Here is a 13,186-nt window from a genome sequence, read left to right on the forward strand (position 1 = left end):
TCAACGTGATTTTCTCTTTCACCGGCAAATTAGCTGGTGATTGACAGAAAATCGGGTCCATCACGTTGATTGTATGCCTTAAGTGCCGTGCTAGGAAACAAGTACCAAGGAAAAATAAAAGCCATTTCAAATTGAGAGGGAGGGGGTCCAAAAATTCCAGTGTTGTGATTCAGTTGATATTTCTGTGGTAAGATGGTAGGTAAGTCACATAGTGTTTCCATATAGTATTTTGGGAGGTCGCAGCAACCAATAAGTCATTTAATTTAGGCAGGCTTCAGGTCTTTTGGCTAGGCCGCACATGCTGATTTCAATTGTAGTGTCACGCAAACTATTAAACTGCCTTGACTCCAGGATGGACAAATAAAGGAGTTAAGAAATAGTCACAAAATGATCCACTGGAGGCCGGATTTCAAAATCTTTATGCACAAGGGTTAAACCTTGAAGCAAATGCATGCATTTATAAATACAAAGTTGGAACAGTGCAAAAACAATTGATACACATCAAGTGCCAGGAATGGCAATAGTCTATTTTTGGATAACGGATTAGGAAGGTGCTCCGGTCCTGGAAGTACTGCAATACCAGATCAATGCGTGGAGTGGACAGAGCAAGCTCTTCTTCCATCTCCCTGTTCTAAAAATCAATTTAATATATGGCCACCAGATAGGGGGTGTATCAGATATTAAACTGATAAGAACAGATTTTTTTTTAAACCATTCAGGTTAGAAAAATCTGTCGCTCCGTAGAGCAGCGATCACCTTGATCTCACCAACAGAATACATTCCTCTCATCATTTATGGCTTCCAATATTTTTCAAAATTTTCCAAAACTTCCTTTGTCATATTCCAAAGGACATATTGAAATTGCACACATACCCCACAACAGGGTTAAAAAAAAAGAACAATATATCAAATAATAAACACAAAAACCTAAGTCTAATCCCATCCCCCAATACCTTCTATCTAAACTTAACAAGATGCTTCCACTTTTTATGTTTCCATACACCCTCCGCATCACATTCATTCCCATCTCTTTTATCCCACACATAGCAGATATACAATTTCCCCAAAACCATTCTCATACATTCATTCTTCTCAATCACTTCTTTTTTAAAAACATACAAATTTCTTACATCCGACAAATACTCTAAAACACATACCATCAGCAACCACATTATTCTCTCTCTCACCTTCCCACATAAGGGGTCAGCCTGGGAATGTCCTTGCATGATCCTGGGACCATATTTCCAGGTAAATCCCTGCATTTTCTGTTGTGAAAGGGGTATTATTTCAAACAGCCGTGACCTGCAATGCTCTGAATACAGCCGGGCAGCCCCCTGCTCTCTGCCCAGCTGTCAATGACTGTCACCCCTGCAGCTTCCGCTCCAATTCTTCTCCCCGCTTTCACCTCAGCCCGCCCCCCCTTTAATCATGTGGTGCCGGCGCCTGGCGTGCTCCCCCGACATCACGCACAACAACAGCGCGCACAATATTTCAAATGTTCACTCGGCTAGAGGGGACACCAGGAGGGGAGTGGGAGCATGCTCTGCTCTGTTATCTGCTCCTCTCCCCATAGAAGCAGCTGCACCGCTCTCCATCTCTCCCTGCAGCAGCAGCGAAGGCTCATATAAAACTTTACAGTAAGTGGCACTTTCTGGGGCATTGCTTAAGGGACGCAACAAGTGGCGGTATGTGGGGGCATTACGCATAATGTGTGGCTTAATATGTAAGGGGCATTACGGTGTGCAGCATCATGTCTAAGGGGCATTACGGTGTGCAGCATCATGTGTAAGGGGCATTATGTGTGCAGCATCATGTGTAATGGGTACTATGGTGCACGGCATCATGTGTAATGGGTACTATGGTGTGCGGCATCATGTGTAATGGGTACTATGGTGCCATCAAGCAAGAACCCCCTAGCAATGAGCACGTAGGTAAGCAGCACTTATGTGGCAAATATGTAATGGGCATTATGGTTTGTTATATAGTATGTAATGGGCATCATGATGTGTGGCCCAATGTGTAATGGGCATTATGGTGTGTGGCCTTATGTGTAATTGGCATTACGGCGTGTGGCTTTATGTGTAATGGGTATTACAGAGTTTGCTAAAATGTGTAATGGGCATTACTGTGTATGGTCTAAAGCATGGGTCTTCAACCTATGGCCCTCCAGATGTTGTGAAACTACATGTTCCAGCATGCATTGCCACATTTTTTCCTATAAGAGCATGCCAAAACTGTCAGGGCATGCTGGGAAATGTAGTTCCACAACATCTGGAGGGCCACAGGTTGAAGACCTGTGGTTTAAAGTGTAATACCACACCCCTTTTGTGAGGCCATGCCTCCTTCCCATGAGACCACGCCCCTTTGTGCAGCGCGGCTACGCCGCGCAAAGGTCCCCCTGCTGTTGTGTCTAGATCTGGGACCACCCATTACCATAATTCTAGATTTGCCTATGCTTACATCCCCATACAACATGCATAATACTTTCACTTCCTCTACATTCATTCCTTGGACAATCATCCTTTCTCACTAGATCACACCTTTTCTGCACCACTCGCACCGGCAATATCCCATGCAGACTCATCCATACTAAATCTCTCTGTCTATTATTTGTTCCATCCATACTTTTTTCCAAACTTCCTTGCATTCTTTCCCAGTCTGACCTTCTATCATACACATACTTTCCCTCTCTCTCACCCCTTGCATCTCTTAATTCTTATTTATCAACTCATTCTTACACATCTTCCCTAGGTCCCATTTTCTCACAAATGCACTAATTCTCTCATACCACTGACATCTCTCGAATGCAATCGGTTCACTTATTCTCCTTTCATACCACTTCCATCTACACATCATCCCACCAGCCATATATCTCATCATGCATGCCACCTTACTACTTTTACCTATCATACTCAACACTCTCACCAACCCATTCAAATTTAAATATAATTCAATATTTGGAAAATTCAAACCACCATTCTTTTTTTCTTTTATCACATGCTCTCTCTTCAGTCTCTCCATCTTTCCACCCCACACAAACATAAACACCATTCTATTTATTCTTTTCAGACACATCACATTCAGCAGAAAAACACTCGCTACATACAACAGCATTGGCAACACAATCGCTTTCACAATCAAAACTTTCCCAGTCATCGTCAATTTTCTCATTCTCCAAAAACTCACTCTAGCATTCACTTTCTTCTCCAAATCATTCCAGCTTTCTTTCCCTCTCATATCCTCATCAAACACAACTCCCAATACTTTTATCCCACCCTCAACATACTGGCTTCCCACATCATCCACACCTTTCCCTCCAAACACTTTGATTTTTGACTTTTCCCAATTTAATTTGAAGGCAGATGCTCCACAAAAAAATCCAATAAGTAATTTTGCCCTGTTCAGAGCCGCCTTGGTTTCCCCCCACAATCACAACATCATCCATATAACCTAATGCTTTTACACACCTTCCATTACTACCCGTAATCTTCATACTTCTTATCACTTTATCCTTTCTAATCAGACTGTCACATCCACCATGGCGTTTGCCCAAAACCCCCGTGTAGTGCTCAGCCCTGGACCCTCTGGGTACATTAAAACCATGGCGCTCACCTCTGCTCATGTCTCTGGCTTCACAGGGGTACATGTCGTCGCGCTGTCACCGCGTGGTGACACCGGCATGTTGTGCTCCAGTGTCATGCAGGATATGTGTAGCATGCCGCCATGTGTGTTTGTGCCTGGTCAGCGTCTGTGTAAAGGCCGGTGCTTGCGCAGCTGCGTATCATCAGGGCCGGCTAGTATCTGTCGCCATCTTCGGGCGCCATCTTCTTGGTTTCCCCAGTCACTCCTGCACGGCTCCGCCTCACTCCCTGATTGCCTGACCAATCCCGGCACAGCTCACCTGGTAAGTACTGACTGCTCAGGCTAGTCCGGCAGTCAGTACAATGATGTCCACCCTGCAACATCATTGCTCTCATCTGGCTCTGTAGCACTCGCTACGCTTTTGAGCTTACTCGCTCCAACCTGGCTCTGTAGTCCTCAATACAATCCGAGCTTCTCCCTGAAGAGATCCTGCTGACCGTTCACTGCTTCATGTACCATCGGACTCTGCTTACCGCCAATGTGGACCATGCAAGGTCAGGCTCTCTGAGGGGTCTCACCTTGCTACACTCCCGACGGTTACTTCAACGGTTACCTCTGGCAGCAGCCACGGTCTCACACAGCAAAGGACAACTCTTCTTCATCATCCTTCATTTACCAATATTCTTCAAACAACCATCCAATCATCCAAATCTCCATTCTTCAAACAACCATCCAATCCTACAATCATCCAATCCTCCATTCTTCAAACAACCATCCAATCCTCCAATCTCTTAATCTTCAACCAATCATCCAATCTCTTAATCTTCAACCAATCATCCAATCTCTCAATCTTCAACCAATCATCCAATCTCTCAATCTTCAACCAATCATTCAATCTCTCAATCTTCAACCAATCATCCAATTTCTTAATCTTCAACCAATCATCCAATCTCTCAATCTTCAACCAATCATCCAATATCTCAATATTCAATCATTCATCCAATCTTCCAATTTGCAATACAATCTTCATTCGTTCTCCAACCCATCCAATCTTTAATTCCTTCTACAATCTAAAGACTTTTATTCAAATTCCACTTTTCAATTATATTGCAATATTCTTCAAGGACCAAGCTTCATCATTTATTACAATAACTTACTGGACAATTGACTTTATATTTGCATATCTGCCATATACCATTTATCTCATCATTATCACTGTTTGCAATATCCTCATTAAACCCATTATATTTTACTCGTATTGTTTCCTCTATTCTGTCGTGGATGCAACCTCCATACGTCAAGGCACCCAGCTTACGATATTATCCAGCTGGTGCTACTCCAGACGTGACAGTTTGTACTGACTCCATGGATCCAGCATCAAGTCAACAGAGAGATGTTACTTCTGTACAACAACTGGTGGCCTGTTTAGATCTACAGGGGACTGCTCAGGAGTTAACCTACCAGGCTCTCCAGGGCTTGACACAAAGACTGGACATTCTTCAAACCATGGTTCAGAAAATCCAGGGTAATATAGGTACATCTGCACCCTTGTCTGTGTCCACTACAACAGGAGTTATGGCTCATCTTCAATTACCTACTCCAGACAAATTTGATGGGAACCCAAAAAAATTTAAGGGGTTTCATCAACCAATGTGAAATTCACTTCGAATTGCAGTCTTCATATTTTCCCACAGAGAGGTCCAAAGTGGCCTATGTGATATCACTTCTTACTGGCTCCGCCCTTAATTGAGCATCTCCCTTATGGGAAAAATCAGATCCTCTACTTGCTGACTATGCCCGCTTTATTTCAACTTTCAAGATCATCTTTGATGAACCTGGGCGTGTCAGTTCTGCTGCCACAGAAATTCTAAGACTACATCAAGGATCCAGGACAGTGGGTCAATATTTAATTCACTTCAAAATCTTAGCTACAGAATTAGCGTGGAATGAGGAGGCCTTTCTAGCAGCATTCATGAACGGACTCTCAGATAAAATCAAAGATGAACTTGCTGCTAGGGATTTACCTCCTAAACTAGAGGACCTCATCTCTTTATGTACAAAAATTGATTTAAGGCTTCGAGAGAGAAATCATGAGAAAAGTCGATCTGACCCAAAATCCATTTTTCTTGCTAACAAGCCACCTTCTTTATCTACGGAGGAACCTATGCAGGTTAACCGTTCTAAACTGACTCCAGCTGAGCGTAAACGTCGCCAAGTTGAACACCTCTGTTTATATTGTGCTGATCCCCAGCATTCCGTTGATTCCTGCCCTAAGAAACCAGGAAACGCCAGAGCCTAACCTGTGCTAGTGAGAGCAGGTTAGGGGTTGTTTGTACCTCTCTAAAACCCAAAGATTGTATTTTTCAAGTTGCCTTGCAGGTAAAACATCAACTCAGACTTCTATCAGCTCTCCTTGATTCAGGAGCAGTCGAGAGCTTCATCACCGCTGATTTCGTCAAACGCTGGCAGTTGCCCACTACATAGCTTCATCGCCCTGTTTATCTTACAGCAGTGGATGGAAGTTGTATTCTGGGAGAGACTGTTACCCACAAAACCCAACCTTTAACCCTGCAAATTGGTCTACATACAGAAAAAATACAATTCTTTGTGATTCCCAAATCCTCATACCCATTGGTCCTAGGCCTTCCCTGGTTAAGGATCCATAATCCCAGTATCAATTGGGCTACTTCTCAAATTCAAGCATGGAGCACTCATTGCACGAATACATGTCTCAACTCCTTAATACCTATTCGACAAATTTATTTTCAAATACCAGAAGAATTGTGTAATCAGAATCAAGGCTTATCTGATGCCTTGTCTAAACAGGCCATTAAAGAACCGCCTTCTCATCACTTACGGGACAATTCTATCAACTCAGTTCCAGCTAAAGTGGAGGCTATTCGGGCCTGGTCTCGTCCTCATACTCTTCAAGGGATTCAAAGATTCCTGAGTTTCCCAAACTACTACAGGAGGTTTATTAAAGACTTTTCCATCATTGTTGCCCCAATAACTACTCTCATTTGCAAAAAGAGACTCAAGAAGAGACTCATCTCAGTACCGGTGTTGATTCAACCAGATGTCTCTTTACCCTTTACGCTTGAGGTTGATACTTCTGCCATTGGTGTTGATGCAGTTCTGTCCCAGGTGAGAGCTGATGGACATTTGCATCCATGTGGTTTCTTCTCTAAAAAATTCTCCCCAAGCAAACAGAATTATGCTGTAGGGGATCAAGAATTGTTAGCGATTAAAATGGGCTTAGAGGAATGGCAGTACCTGTTAGAAGGGGCAGTTCATGTTGTTGAATTTATTGTCGATTATAAAAAACTGTCCTGGGGCCACTCGTAAAAGGGGGGGGGGGGTACTGTCACATCCACCATGGCGTTTGCCCAAAACCCCTGTGTAGTGCTCAGCCCTGGACCCTCTGGGTACATTAAAACCATGGCGCTCACCTCTGCTCATGTCTCTGGCTTCACAGGGGTACATGTCGTCGCGCTGTCACCGCGTGGTGACACCGGCATGTTGTGCTCCAGTGTCATGCAGGATATGTGTAGCATGCCGCCTTGTGTGTTTGTGCCTGGTCAGCGTCTGTGTAAAGGCCGGTGCTTGCGCAGCTGCGTATCATCATGGCCGGCTAGTATCTGTCGCCCTCTCTGGCGGGCGCCATCTTCTTGGTTTCCCCAGTCACTCCTTCACGGCTCCGCCTCACTCCCTGATTGCCTGACCAATCCCGACACAGCTCACCTCGTAAGTACTGACTGCTCAGGCTAGTCCGGCAGTCAGTACAATGATGTCCACATTGCTCTCATCTGGCTCTGTAGCACTCGCTACGCTCCTGAGCTTACTCGCTCCAACCAGGCTCTGTAGTCCTCACTACAATCCGAGCTTCTCCCTGAAGATATCCTGCTGACCGTTTACTGCTTCACGTACCATCGGACTCTGCTTACCGCCAATGTGGACCATGCAAGGTCAGGCTCTCTAAGGGGTCTCACCTTGCTACACTCCCGACGGTTACTTCAACGGTTACCTCTGGCAGCAGCCACGGTCTCACACAGCAAAGGACAACTCTTCTTCATCATCCTTCATTTACCAATATTCTTCAAACAACCATCCAATTCTCCATTCTTCAAACAACCATCCAATCCTACCATCATCCAATCCTCCATTCTTCAAACAACCATCCAATCCTCCAATCATCCAATCTCTCAATCTTCAACCAATCATCCAATCTCTTAATCTTCAACCAATCATCCAATCTCTCAATCTTCAACCAATCATTCAATCTCTCAATCTTCAACCAATCATCCAATTTCTTAATCTTCAACCAATCATCCAATCTCTCAATCTTCAACCAATCATCCAATATCTCAATATTCAATCATTCATCCAATCTTCCAATTTGCAATACAATCTTCATTCGTTCTCCAACCCATCCAATCTTTAATTCCTTCTACAATCTAAAGACTTTTATTCAAATTCCACTTTTCAATTATATTGCAATATTCTTCAAGGACCAAGCTTCATCATTTATTACAATAACTTACTGGACAATTGACTTTATATTTGCATATCTGCCATATACCATTTATCTCATCATTATCACTGTTTGCAATATCCTCATTAAACCCATTATATTTTACTCGTATTGTTTCCTCTATTCTGTCGTGGATGCAACCTCCATACGTCAAGGCACCCAGCTTACGATATTATCCAGCTGGTGCTACTCCAGACGTGACAGTTTGTACTGACTCCATGGATCCAGCATCAAGTCAACAGAGAGATGTTACTTCTGTACAACAACTGGTGGCCTGTTTAGATCTACAGGGGACTGCTCAGGAGTTAACCTACCAGGCTCTCCAGGGCTTGACACAAAGACTGGACATTCTTCAAACCATGGTTCAGAAAATCCAGGGTAATATAGGTACATCTGCACCCTTGTCTGTGTCCACTACAACAGGAGTTATGGCTCATCTTCAATTACCTACTCCAGACAAATTTGATGGGAACCCAAAAAAATTTAAGGGGTTTCATCAACCAATGTGAAATTCACTTCGAATTGCAGTCTTCATATTTTCCCACAGAGAGGTCCAAAGTGGCCTATGTGATATCACTTCTTACTGGCTCCGCCCTTAATTGAGCATCTCCCTTATGGGAAAAATCAGATCCTCTACTTGCTGACTATGCCCGCTTTATTTCAACTTTCAAGATCATCTTTGATGAACCTGGGCGTGTCAGTTCTGCTGCCACAGAAATTCTAAGACTACATCAAGGATCCAGGACAGTGGGTCAATATTTAATTCACTTCAAAATCTTAGCTACAGAATTAGCGTGGAATGAGGAGGCCTTTCTAGCAGCATTCATGAACGGACTCTCAGATAAAATCAAAGATGAACTTGCTGCTAGGGATTTACCTCCTAAACTAGAGGACCTCATCTCTTTATGTACAAAAATTGATTTAAGGCTTCGAGAGAGAAATCATGAGAAAAGTCGATCTGACCCAAAATCCATTTTTCTTGCTAACAAGCCACCTTCTTTATCTACGGAGGAACCTATGCAGGTTAACCGTTCTAAACTGACTCCAGCTGAGCGTAAACGTCGCCAAGTTGAACACCTCTGTTTATATTGTGCTGATCCCCAGCATTCCGTTGATTCCTGCCCTAAGAAACCAGGAAACGCCAGAGCCTAACCTGTGCTAGTGAGAGCAGGTTAGGGGTTGTTTGTACCTCTCTAAAACCCAAAGATTGTATTTTTCAAGTTGCCTTGCAGGTAAAACATCAACTCAGACTTCTATCAGCTCTCCTTGATTCAGGAGCAGTCGAGAGCTTCATCACCGCTGATTTCGTCAAACGCTGGCAGTTGCCCACTACATAGCTTCATCGCCCTGTTTATCTTACAGCAGTGGATGGAAGTTGTATTCTGGGAGAGACTGTTACCCACAAAACCCAACCTTTAACCCTGCAAATTGGTCTACATACAGAAAAAATACAATTCTTTGTGATTCCCAAATCCTCATACCCATTGGTCCTAGGCCTTCCCTGGTTAAGGATCCATAATCCCAGTATCAATTGGGCTACTTCTCAAATTCAAGCATGGAGCACTCATTGCACGAATACATGTCTCAACTCCTTAATACCTATTCGACAAATTTATTTTCAAATACCAGAAGAATTGTGTAATCAGAATCAAGGCTTATCTGATGCCTTGTCTAAACAGGCCATTAAAGAACCGCCTTCTCATCACTTACGGGACAATTCTATCAACTCAGTTCCAGCTAAAGTGGAGGCTATTCGGGCCTGGTCTCGTCCTCATACTCTTCAAGGGATTCAAAGATTCCTGAGTTTCCCAAACTACTACAGGAGGTTTATTAAAGACTTTTCCATCATTGTTGCCCCAATAACTACTCTCATTTGCAAAAAGAGACTCAAGAAGAGACTCATCTCAGTACCGGTGTTGATTCAACCAGATGTCTCTTTACCCTTTACGCTTGAGGTTGATACTTCTGCCATTGGTGTTGATGCAGTTCTGTCCCAGGTGAGAGCTGATGGACATTTGCATCCATGTGGTTTCTTCTCTAAAAAATTCTCCCCAAGCAAACAGAATTATGCTGTAGGGGATCAAGAATTGTTAGCGATTAAAATGGGCTTAGAGGAATGGCAGTACCTGTTAGAAGGGGCAGTTCATGTTGTTGAATTTATTGTCGATTATAAAAAACTGTCCTGGGGCCACTCGTAAAAGGGGGGGGGGGGTACTGTCACATCCACCATGGCGTTTGCCCAAAACCCCTGTGTAGTGCTCAGCCCTGGACCCTCTGGGTACATTAAAACCATGGCGCTCACCTCTGCTCATGTCTCTGGCTTCACAGGGGTACATGTCGTCGCGCTGTCACCGCGTGGTGACACCGGCATGTTGTGCTCCAGTGTCATGCAGGATATGTGTAGCATGCCGCCTTGTGTGTTTGTGCCTGGTCAGCGTCTGTGTAAAGGCCGGTGCTTGCGCAGCTGCGTATCATCATGGCCGGCTAGTATCTGTCGCCCTCTCTGGCGGGCGCCATCTTCTTGGTTTCCCCAGTCACTCCTTCACGGCTCCGCCTCACTCCCTGATTGCCTGACCAATCCCGACACAGCTCACCTCGTAAGTACTGACTGCTCAGGCTAGTCCGGCAGTCAGTACAATGATGTCCACATTGCTCTCATCTGGCTCTGTAGCACTCGCTACGCTCCTGAGCTTACTCGCTCCAACCAGGCTCTGTAGTCCTCACTACAATCCGAGCTTCTCCCTGAAGATATCCTGCTGACCGTTTACTGCTTCACGTACCATCGGACTCTGCTTACCGCCAATGTGGACCATGCAAGGTCAGGCTCTCTAAGGGGTCTCACCTTGCTACACTCCCGACGGTTACTTCAACGGTTACCTCTGGCAGCAGCCACGGTCTCACACAGCAAAGGACAACTCTTCTTCATCATCCTTCATTTACCAATATTCTTCAAACAACCATCCAATTCTCCATTCTTCAAACAACCATCCAATCCTACCATCATCCAATCCTCCATTCTTCAAACAACCATCCAATCCTCCAATCATCCAATCTCTCAATCTTCAACCAATCATCCAATCTCTTAATCTTCAACCAATCATCCAATCTCTTAATCTTCAACAAATCATTCAATCTCTCAATCTTCAACCAATCATCCAATCTCTTAATCTTCAACCAATCATCCAATCTCTCAATCTTCAACCAATCATCCAATATCTCAATCTTCAATCATTCATCCAATCTTCCAATTTGCAATACAATTTTCATTCGTTCTCCAACGCATCCAATCTTCAATTCCTTCTACAATCTAAAGACTTTTATTCAAATTCCACTCTTCAATTGTATTGCAATATTCTTCAAGGACCAAGCTTTATCATTTATTACAATAACTTACTGGACAATTGACTTTATATTTGCATATCTGCCATATACCATTTATCTCATCATTATCACTGTTTGCAATATCCTCATTAAACCCATTATATTTTACTCGTATTGTTTCCTCTATTCTGTCGTGGATGCAACCTCCATACGTCAAGGCACCCAGCTTACGATATTATCCAGCTGGTGTTACTCCAGACGTGACACAGACACAACAATGGCTCCAACACACACACAAACAGAATCGGTGACAGCGGACACTCCTGTCGTACCCCTGAACTGACCCTAAAACTCTCACTCAAAAAACCATGTATCAAAGTCTCCAATCATATCTCTCAACAGCATCAGATTCTCATGTATTCTTCTCTCAGGCACCGCACACACTTGTTCCTCATCCACTACTTGATCAATCACACCCCTCATTCGATTCGCCAACACCTTTGCATACATTTTATAATCTACATTCAATAAGGTTATTGGCCTCCAATTTTTCACACACTTCCTTTCACCCTTCTTATAAATCAACACTACCACTCCCTCTTTCATAGACTCACTCACTTTGCCCTTCGTAAACATATACTCCATCAACTCAACCACATCCACACCCATCACATCCCACATTTTAGCATAAAACTCTACTGGCAAACCATCCTTTCCTTGCGTTTTATTTTTAGCCATCCCTTTCATCGCATCCTTAATCTCATCCTCAGTCACATTTTTTTTTTCAACATTCCCCAATCACTATCACACACACGTTTCTCAATCACACTCAATACTTCACTTTCCATGTTCTCATCACATACCTTCCTTTCATACAAACTCTCATAAAAATCTTTCACCTCTTTTCTCATCTCACACCCATTCACCTCTTCTCCATTTTCTTTCACCAGCACATCCATATCTTTCCTTTTACCACACACTTTCTTAAAGAAAAAACGACTACACTGTTCATCTTTCTCCATGCATTCAACTTTTGCACCATATACAATTCGCCGTACCCATTCTTCCATACTTCTTCCATTTTCTTCCTTTCTTGCTTCAATTATTTCATCCGCCACATCCGCACCATCCTTTCTCATTCTGTACAAATAATCCAACCTTTCATTCATCCTTTCATATCTCACTCTCCTCTCTCTGAATAATTTATATCCCATCTTCCTGAAAAACTTTTTACACTCTCCTTACACCAAATCCCACCATTCCAATATACTGGCATACTTCCATTTTTTCTTCTTCCATTCCACATAACATTCCTGAAAACGATCTCTTCACTCAACATTTGCACATTCAGTTTCCACACACCCTTTCCATACTGTTTGCTCTCCTTACATCCTAACACACCTATAACACATTCGTGATCCGAAAAACACACTTTCATTTGCTCAAATCTTTCACACGTGAAATCCTTAGACACAAACATATAATCTAAAAGTGACTCAATCATACCTCTATCCGCACACAACATTCTTTCGCCACATCCACCAGTGCACCAGTGCAAAGTCCGCAATCATTCTCCTCAACATACCACACGTGACATCATTCTTAACCACACCCATTCCTCTTTTCACCCCTCTATCTATCATACAATTCATATCACCCACAATCACAACCGGTTTCCTTCCAACCACATACAACGCCAATTTCTCAAACAAGTCTTTCCTTTCATTCTTATCCACACTTGCATACACATTT

The 13,186-nt window shown here is 43.3% G+C and overlaps 1 non-coding gene across 1 annotated transcript; it reads right to left on the reverse strand.

The window, feature by feature from the left end:
- Positions 1 to 546: 546 nt before the first annotated feature.
- LOC146044425 (U2 spliceosomal RNA) lies at positions 547 to 732 on the reverse strand. The gene has a single exon (XR_014464915.1). It is a non-coding gene; the product is annotated as a U2 spliceosomal RNA (small nuclear RNA).
- Between the last annotated feature and the right edge of the window lie 12,454 nt (positions 733 to 13,186).

The sequence above is a fragment of the Crinia signifera genome, chromosome 19, assembly GCF_055691185.1.
Source record: "Crinia signifera chromosome 19, ASM5569118v1, whole genome shotgun sequence".
NCBI lineage: Eukaryota > Metazoa > Chordata > Amphibia > Anura > Myobatrachidae > Crinia > Crinia signifera.